The sequence below is a fragment of the Pseudopipra pipra genome, chromosome 19, assembly GCF_036250125.1.
Source record: "Pseudopipra pipra isolate bDixPip1 chromosome 19, bDixPip1.hap1, whole genome shotgun sequence".
In the NCBI taxonomy this organism is placed as follows: domain Eukaryota; kingdom Metazoa; phylum Chordata; class Aves; order Passeriformes; family Pipridae; genus Pseudopipra; species Pseudopipra pipra.
The window spans coordinates 4881566-4891023 of record NC_087567.1 but is presented as its reverse complement, the minus strand read 5'-3'; positions in this window follow the sequence as shown (position 1 = coordinate 4891023).

The window sequence follows — 9458 nt, the reverse complement described above, 5'->3', positions numbered from 1 at the left end:
TGCAGCTGAGAGCAGAGGGACACCAGAGCTGACCCAGTGCCAGGCTGCAGCAGGGGTGCTTGTGGGGCAAGTTTAACCCCCCTGACAGTGAGAGCACTTTTCCTGCAGCCCCTCTGTGCAGGGTTTCTTAATGCCTTTAAAGTGCAGGGTCCCAGGGGCTCGGGCAGCCCTGTCAGCCTCAGAACAGCATCCCTCCCTGGGCAGAGCACCCCTCTCCAGCCCTGCATCCCACACTGCCTTCCCTGTGCTGGGAGGGGAGAAGGTGAGTTTACAAAGTGCCTCTATCTGCCCCACATATAAGAATACATATATGGGGGGGGGGGGGGAATGGGGGCTTTAAACAAGCCAGGATGGTGCAGGCAGCAGCGAGACGTGGCTGGAAGCTTGCAGGAGGAGATCCCTGCATCCCACCCTCAGCAGGGAGCCTTGTCCTGCCTCTGCTCAGCACTGGCACCGTCGCTTTGTAATCACTGCTTTATTTTGCTGACACTGTGCACCAACACACCCACATGTGTGCAAACACTGTGCACAAACACACCCACATCTGTGCAAACCCCCCCCCCCTCATTCACAGGTGAGCACAGCCCTGAAAGACCCTTTTATCCGAGTCCACCTGAAGGCAGGAGCAGATGCCAGCCCTTGACCGCGGCTCACCACGCATCTGTGCCCCTCCCCAACACCAGGGCACACACACTGTGCCATCTGGAGCGTGACACGGTGGCAGCAAATCCAATTTATGAGCCAGAGGATTGCCAAACACATCTGGCTTTGTCAGGTCACCCCGCACCGCTGGCGCTCGTCATATGGATCCAGGACAAACCCCCGCCTTTGTTTGCTCCTGTTTGGGCATCAGGAGCGTCCTGGGCACTGCAGGATGGCAGCTCGGGAGCATTAGCTCACCGTAGGGTGAGTTTGTCTTATGCTAAACCCTTCCTGGAGATGTCAGCTGCCAGAACGTGTCATTTCTGCTCCATGGCGCTGCCTTGGCGCTTCATGGATGTGACAGAGTGACAAGCAGCAGCACCCTTGAAGGAAGGGCTCGGTCCGGATGGCTCTTCTCTGACAAACAAGTGTGAGCCGGGCTGGGCTGAGCCAGTCACTCAGGGCGACCACTCTGCGGGGGCCAGGGGTGTCCGTGGTGGTGGGGACACGTCGTGAGCTGTGCTGGAACAGCCTCGGTCACTGGGAGGTGCTCCCGAATCCCAGAGCAAGGCTGGGGCTGTCACAGCTCCGTGTCAGAGCCGGGATGCTGCCTGCCCGCCCCCCGGGCTCCGGTGAGTCACAGCACATCGCCCTGGGAAATGGGGCGGTACTGGAGGGAACTGGGTTGCTGCTGTCTGTGCAATGGGCAGCCTGGAATGGCAGAGTCAGCTTTGGGAAAGGAAACCGGGGGGGTTTCTGCCTGTTGTTAGTGCACTCATGAGGGTCCTTCTCCCCATCCATACCAGGAAAATCCTTCACCAGTGTGAGCCTGCCCGCAGAAACCGACAGCCACTGCCACAGCCCCTCTTCGTAGAATCACAGCATGGTTTGAGCTGGAAGGGAGCTTAAACCTCACCTTGTTCCAACCCCCTGCCATGGGCAAGGAAACTTCCACTAGGCCAGGAGGACCAGGTTACTCAGAGGTTACTCCTGCCATTCGCCTCTCTGATTCTCTCTGAGCCAGAGCAGGTTTTCCAGTGGTGCCAGTGCTGAGTGGGGATCAGAGCAGGGATCAGAGTGGGGATCAGTGCAGTGCTGCTCCAGCAGCCCACCCCTGCTGTCCCCAGCAGGCTGAGGCAATGGGGATGCTGGGAGGCACTGGGGAGTGTCAGTGGGGGGCAGCGGGAATGTTGGGGAGCAATGGGGTCTGACCCCAGCTGGCAGCCCCTGGGGACACCTGCTGCAGTCCAGGGGACAGCTGGCCATTTGCAGCTTTGCACTTCTATTTCCACCTTCAGAGAAGCTGCTCTGTGAGCCAGGAATGCAGCAGTGCTTTGCCCTCCTTGCCTCAGTTTATCTCATAAAAACGAATCTCACCTCTGTCCCCTTTGCAGCAGCTCCTGCAGAGGGTTTAGCAGCCCTTGGCCAGAGGGATGGAGGCAAGGAGCTGGAGGCATGGGCTGAAGGCTGGGACATTTCCCTTCCCACATCCCTGCTGTGAGAGCAGGAGGAACTTGGCCAGGGTCAGCACAAGGAGCCACATCCATCAGCTCCGGGTAAATACAGACGATTGTTTGGAGCACTGCTGGAAAGGAGAGGAGGGAAGCACATGAGCACCCACACAGGTCACTGCACAAGGAAAATGGAGGCAGTGGGAGGGCCTGGCTGACCCACAGGGCGAGCACAGCCCTGTTTGGGAGACGTTAAGGGGTGCTCAGGTCCTGGTGTCAGATCAACATCCCCTCCCCTCCTGATGCCACTGGAGCCACACTGGTCTTGATAGAAATGAGACCCGAACTTGAGCATAAAGCAGCTACATGGGTTATCTTATCACTGCCAGCTCCTCTCTGCTTCACACTAATGCCAGAGGAGGCTGATGGAAGTGCACATCATTCCCCATCTTCAGAGCCATGGAAGAGCCACAAAGCACTGCTCAGGCACTTGGGAACAGCTCTGATGCCAGGAGATACCACAGCTCAGAGCCCTGCAAGGAGGGGAGCCCTGAGCCCCCCATTCTCCCACCAAGCCCCCAGGTCTGCAATGTCCCCTGCCCTCCAGTCCCCTCTGACAAATGTGATTTTGGGTTTGTCATCTTTTAGTCCCAGAGCATCACCTCACACCAACCTGGTCAGTGGCCCATGGCAGGGGGTGGGGACAAGATGATCTCTTAAGCCCCTTCCAGCCCAAACCATTCTATGATTCCATGATTCCACGATCCCTCCTCCTGGCTCAGTTGGCAGCCTGTCCTGCTGGGGATAGTCCCCAGTGTCCCTGCTCCCAGAACATGCTCTTGCCTGCTTACCCACCATGAGAGGGGACTTTCCTCGTTTGCAGCTGGTTTGCAGGTGCCTTGAGTGTTCTGCAAACCAGAGACATGGCACTGCTCATCCTTCAGGGCAGGGAGGGCCCCATGACAGCAGGCTCCATCCACAGGCAGCCAGGGAAGGTGCCTCTTCATGGCTCACCAACACCACTTTGATTCCTCCCAAGCAAAAATTTGGGGAAACCAGGAGAGCTGAAGGGCTGTGCTGGGGACACCAAGAGAGCTCAGAGGCCAGAAGCTGGGAGACAGCACAGAGCTGGGCACACGGGGGCTCAGCAGGATGGTGCCCCTGGGCACGGCCAGGGCTGGCTGCTGCTGATAGTCCCCGACAGGAAATATGTCACGAGCAGGAGATGCCCTGACAGGCGTCGGCCGCGCCGGAGCCCCCGGCAGAGTCTGCGGAGCCGAGACAGCGGCTGCCCGAGCTGTGCTGTCAGGAGCTCTTATGGTGACAGTGCCTTTGGAGAGGGGGTGGTGGGGCATGGGGACAGTGCTTCCTCCTCTGAAACCAAGAGGGGCAGGGGGAGAGGTTTTGGGGGCAAGCCAGACCAAAACGCTGAGACTCGGCAGCTGAAGGCTGCAGCCAAGGAGCTGCCAGCCCGGGTCAGCTGTCCCCCAGGGCAGGGGACATGCAGCCCACACTGTGGGACCTGGCACATTCAGAGGGAACATCGGGCTCCCTTGTAAAATGAATGAAAAGCTCATTTTTTTTGACCTTGCTTTTGGCTAGACCCGTCCTTTGCTCCTGCCCTGAAAAAGAAGGAGCATTTTGACCACGGACATGTCTACAGCAATAATCAGCTCAGACCCAGGACAACGCTGAGGTCACTTCTGCCCCAAGATGTGAAGGTTAATTTGGTTATTTAAGGATAAGGAGTCACTGGGGAAAGGGTAGGGGACCGTGGCATGAAAGCCCAAGGAGTCAAGGCCATGCAGAGAGTGGGGAAGGGCTCCTCATGGGCAGTGACAGGTGGCCCCAGGCAGGCAGAGCACTGGGGGATGTTTACAACATGACATTTTCATGCACTCTGGAAAGAAAAAAAAAACCACCCCAGTTGGTTTTCAGGGCAAGAGCGTCACGTCTGCCTGCCTTTGCACCGGGCATGGCACAGAGCACTGCTCCCAGCAGGACACGGGTCAGGGAGCCTTGGCTGCCAGCTCTGCTCCGGGCAGGAGCTCAGCCTGGCTGCTGGGAGCAGAGATGTGATGATGGCTGCAGTGTCCCCTGGCAGCCTCAGTGACAGCCTGGGAGAGAGGAGCCATGGCTGAGCCCAGGCTGGGTGGGTGAAGACCCCCTTCTGTGGTCCTGTGTCCCCAGTCTGGGGTCTTGGGCATCTCCTGCCAGCACCAGACCCTGCTGCACCAGCCCCTGTGCTAACACTGTGGGATCCACTGAAGATCCCATCTCCTTCTGACACTGTCATGAGAAGCCACACATCCACTCCCAGCCCCACAAACCCCTTCAGGCATCCCTCGAGGGTGCCAGGCTCTCTCTGAATTTAGAGTAGCTCTTCACATTTAAATTTCCTGGACAACGGCAGGACTCTATGCTGTACTTCAGGGGTGTTCTTACCTAATTTGACATTTTTCTCCTGGAAATCCCTTGCCTGTGCCTTCTAGGACGTGTATCACTCATGCAGAGATGCACTGCCAGGTGCACCCCTGCAGTCCTGCCCTGGTTAATGCTACTACACTTTGTACCACCAGGACCACTGCAGCCTGCTGCAGAGGGGCTGGGCTGGAGCCCTGCTCCCCCATTGCACCTCAGGGCTGTGGGACACACATCTGAGACCTCGGCATCACACATTTCATCTCCTGATGACCCGAGAGCTCTGCTGTGTCACCCCGTGTCACCCAAGGAAACGCCGTGTCCGTGGCCCAAAGAGACACGAGCTCTTTGCTCCAGCCAATAATCCCAGCCAGGGCAAGATAAGAGATATTACAGAAACTCCTCTGAGCCTGAGAACAGCTGCACTAAATCCCTTTAGTCCTCAGCAAGACATTTGTTTACGAGCAGGCTGGGTTCTGTTACCCGAGGGTGTCTGGTACAGGCTGTCCGTGGCTCCCTGCCCACCCCCCGCAGCACCAGCACGGGTCCCTCGGCCCCCTCGGCCAGGGGGGAACAGGGGCTGTGGCAGGAAATGGGGCTGGGGCCAAGGTGGGTTTTGAGACCCCAGATGACCTCTTTGACCTGGAAGAGGCGGTTGTGTGGAGCAGGGATGAGGTGGGGAGTGCCTGTGCCAGAGTCGGCTTCCAGTGCCCCTGTGCCTAAACTGGGTGCCACAGCCATGACCCCAGGGCTGAGCTTCCTTGCTGATGGCAGCACAGGTGACACTGTTTTCCATGAGCCTGGCTGTGACTTGGATCAGCAGGACATGCCATGAGGATGCCCTTGGTTCCCCTGAAGTGATTGGTGATGCCAGCAGGGATCTCCTCCCATACCTCCTTCACTGGCACTGGAGGATCCCAAATCCAGCACCACTCTCCTCCTCTCTCCCCACTGACACCCAGCCCTCACCAACTCCTGCCTCTACCCCCATCTGGCACTGGGGGTCACCAGGCAGCAGGGCAGGAGCCAGGGCGGGTGTGACCCTCTCCAGGGCCTGTCACCTCCACATGGCCCCCAAACAGGGCTGAGCCACAGGCTGTCCCCCCTTGGAGTGGCACGTTCCCCATGGTGGCCTCACCAGCTCCGGGAACAGGATCCATATGGTGACAGGCTGTTCCAGACAGGCACAGAGCCCCACGTATGGCTGATCCATCTATGCATCCAGGAGGGCTGAAGCTCCCCTTTAAAGTGGGGGCGGAAGCCACAGCGGTTCAGGTTTCTCCTCTCACCTGTCGCTAAATCAAAGGCCATTTGGATTTAATCTCCGAGAGAGGCAGGTTTAACCCTCTCTAGTGCAGCTGGGTGTCCCCACGACGGGGTGAGGACCTGCCTCCCTGACCCTGGTACAGGCAGCAGGGGCAGACAGGCAGCTCACTGCCAACCCTCTCTTCCCCTCTCCTGCTTTCGACTGGTCTCCCACCCAGGGCTCATTCCGGGTGGGAGAAGCAATGAGTCACACCCCCCACTGCCTGTGGTGATGGACAGCAGCTGGGGACACACCAGGCAGTGCAGATGATGTCACTGGGGTTCCTCATTACTGCCCACTTCCTGCTCACCACCTCAGCTGGAACACCAGAAAACCCTGCTGGAAATGCAGCTGCTCTGACGTCCACCATGAATTTATCCATGGGCAGAAACAGGAGGCAGGGGCACAAGCAGGTGGCACGGGGTGGGAGCATCCTGCAGGCACAGGCTGCCCTCACTGCCACTGTGTCCTGCTATATGGTGCAAAGGCACAGGGTGCTGGGGCAGCAGGCACCCCATCACAGGAGTCAGCGCTGTATCAGCTCCAACAGCTTCCAGAAGCTGGCCCAGAGTCATGGGAATGTGTCACCCTGCTGCAAACTGCTCACCACCACATTTATAATGATGCTTCACTGCCTGTGAGCAATGGGCAAGGCCCAGGGCTCCCATTTACCCCGTGTGTGACCCGTGGTGCTGATCTGGGGCACCGTGTCCAGGGCTGGAGCAGTGCCCAGCACCAGCTGCTCCTGCACTGTGCCTGGGAACGCTGGAGCCACCGCTCCCTCTGACCCGTGACAGCTGAGCACTGAGATCTGAGCTCCCAAAACCACGTCCAGACACAGCACGGGCTGTTCCTGCAGTGTGCAAATCATCTTGCTCACATCTTGGAGCTGCAGCAGAGCCGTGCCTGGCAGTGGAGCTGGGCAGCACTTGGGCAGTGGAAAGGGTCTGTTGTGCTTTTTTGGTTTCCCCCTCACATGGTCACTGTCAGACACCAAACATAAGCTCGAGAGTGAAATACAAATGTACGTTTTCTAAAGATGTTGCAAACCTTGTCAGGACACTGAGGCCTTTTTTGGCAGAACTCTACTCACACCCCTCCATCAGAGGAGCTCTGTGGGCTGGTTCAGGGACAGAAGAGGCTCCAGAGTGTCCCACATTCCTGCTTGCAATCAGCAGTGTGAAGGGAGCAGAGCCCAGGGTTTCTCCTGTATTAAGTGCTGTTGGCTTTGTCCAGGAGCAGGGGTCCAGCCCCCTCCTCTGCCCTTGCCCCCGTGCCTCCCTGGTCCCTTCATCTGCAGCTTCCCCCCAGTTCTCCCCTGCCAGCACATGGTGGGAAGCAGCAGCCCACATGCCATTTTCCATAATTCTGACCCAAACTGCCCTCTCCTGATGGCCAAGGGCTGCCCAGCCTGCTCAGGCAGGGACTGACTGGCGTTCCAAGCTTGGCTTATGGCTGTGCCTTAGCCTTGACACTGACTGGGACCCTGGGGACCATCCCTCACCTTCCCCCAGGGTGTCCCAGCGCTCCGTGGCTGTTGGCCCTGCACAGGGTTGGCTTTGGGGAAGGATGAGCACTTTATGTCCTGACGCACCCTTTGCTCCAGATGTGCCTGTGAATGCTGGACGTTCACAGGCTGTGACTCCACCTGCCCCAAACCCACCCCTGGCTCGCTTGTGCTCCATCCCAGCTCCTGCCCATCACTGCTGATTCCTCTCATCCTTTCTCCCAGTGCCTGCCCTCCTCCCTGCCCTGCTCAGGGCTCTTTTCCCTCCCTGCTGCCTCCCTCCCTCCCTCATTCCCTCCCTCCCTGGGGCGTCATGGTCCTCTCTCCCACGGGCACAGAGCTGGCAGAGGTTTTGCCCCCGATATGCTCCAGTCCCCACTGGTGCAGCGTGTGCCCTCAGTAGCAGGATCCAACAGTGCACCTGGATTACGAAATCCCACAGGGATCCTCTCCCTCCTGCAGCACTGCAAAAGCCATGAGCCACCTCAGCGCCACTGGCCATCCCAATGGGTCCCACTGCTCATCTCACAGGATGCAGAGTTCTTCTGTAGGACTCATCCACAGCTGTCCCCATCTCCAAGTGCCCATAAAGGCTCTGTGAGTCTTTCCCTGGGGAAAACACAGACTTGGAATAATTATTTTTTTTATAATACCTGACCCAAACTGGTCAGCCTTGAAAAATACATCATTTAGGGACATCACTGTGGGCACAAAGGGCTGCAGTGGAAAACAAGTTGCTGTGTTCATCCTTCCCTGTCTCTTCCCTTCCCTGCACACAGTCCCCCCACCCTTTGCTTCCTCTGCTGTCAGGGGCCATAAGCTCATGGGGAACGAGCTATCCATGCAAAAGGCCTTTGGAAATATTCATTGCTCATCTCCTAACAAGATTATCCTGAAATCCTCCACTGCTCTGAGGGAGATTTAAAACCTTTCAGGCTCTCGGTAACCATAGCAGCACAGATGTGAGAACTGAAGGGAGACAAGTGATGTGAAAAATCATTGGGGATGCAGAGACTGGCTCTGTGTGACTGTGTGTGACTGCAGTGCCACATCTCTTTGTCTCACACAGCCTGGGCTGGCCCTTTGTCCTGCCCACACCACACAGGACACTTCCACTCTTTGCAGAAATGACCCAGACCAAGGACAGTGCTCGTGACGACCCAGTCTTGGCTCCCACAGCACCAGGGTCACCTTCCCAGCCAGAGTCTGGAGTTTGGGAAACCCTCCATGGATGGCATTGCTGCTTGGCATTTGCCAGTGTGTCCATCAGCTCATGGTTCCTTCACTGTGGGGTGCTGGTGGAGGGTTTAGAGCCAGGATGGGGTGTTTGGAGCCTGGGGTGCCCAAATCCCTCCTGCCACGGGGTCCAGCATCATTTCTGCACCTGTGAGAGAGACGCTGGGTGTTGTGAGGTTGGACAGATCCATGTTTTGAGGCCCTTTGGAATGAAATGCTGGGAAAAGGAGCAGCAGCAAGGGCATCACAAAGTCCCCCAGCACATCCTGAGAGCATGTGGAGTTTTGCTATAGCAGCTGGGAGGAACCACAGGAAAACCCTTTCATCTCCTCCCTCGAAAACCCCTGTCACTACGTCTATCTAAGCACAAAGAAGCATTGACCAAATTCTTTTCTATTTAAAAAAAAAAAACAAAAAGGGTTTTGGCTTTAAACAGCTTCCAAAAGCTGGGGTAAGATTACTTGTCCTGCCCTGCTTCCTCAGCACGTTTGGGTCATTTCCACTGATGCCAACGGCACAACCAGGCAACAAAGTGTGATCACTCCTTCGTTCATGTGCTTACACCCAGCACCTCTGCTCATCCACCCCTTCTCCTGGTTTTCAGCCTGTTGAGGTCCTACAGCTGTGCCATCACATCTTCTGCATCCTCAGCTCCTTCTCACAGCTCAGCCCTTGGCATCACCTTTGGGCTCTCCACATGGCTCAGGAAATCTTACCAGAAAGAGTTTCATGTTGGCAAGCAAAGGAGCATCACCAGATGACACCACGGGGTACTGGAGACCAATCCTTTGCCAGTCTTGTTAGGGACCAACCTTTCCCTTCTCCAAGGGCAGGCTGAGACCAGGACAGGACTCTGCTCACCTTGATACAATCTTGTCTCTCCTAATAGTAAGAC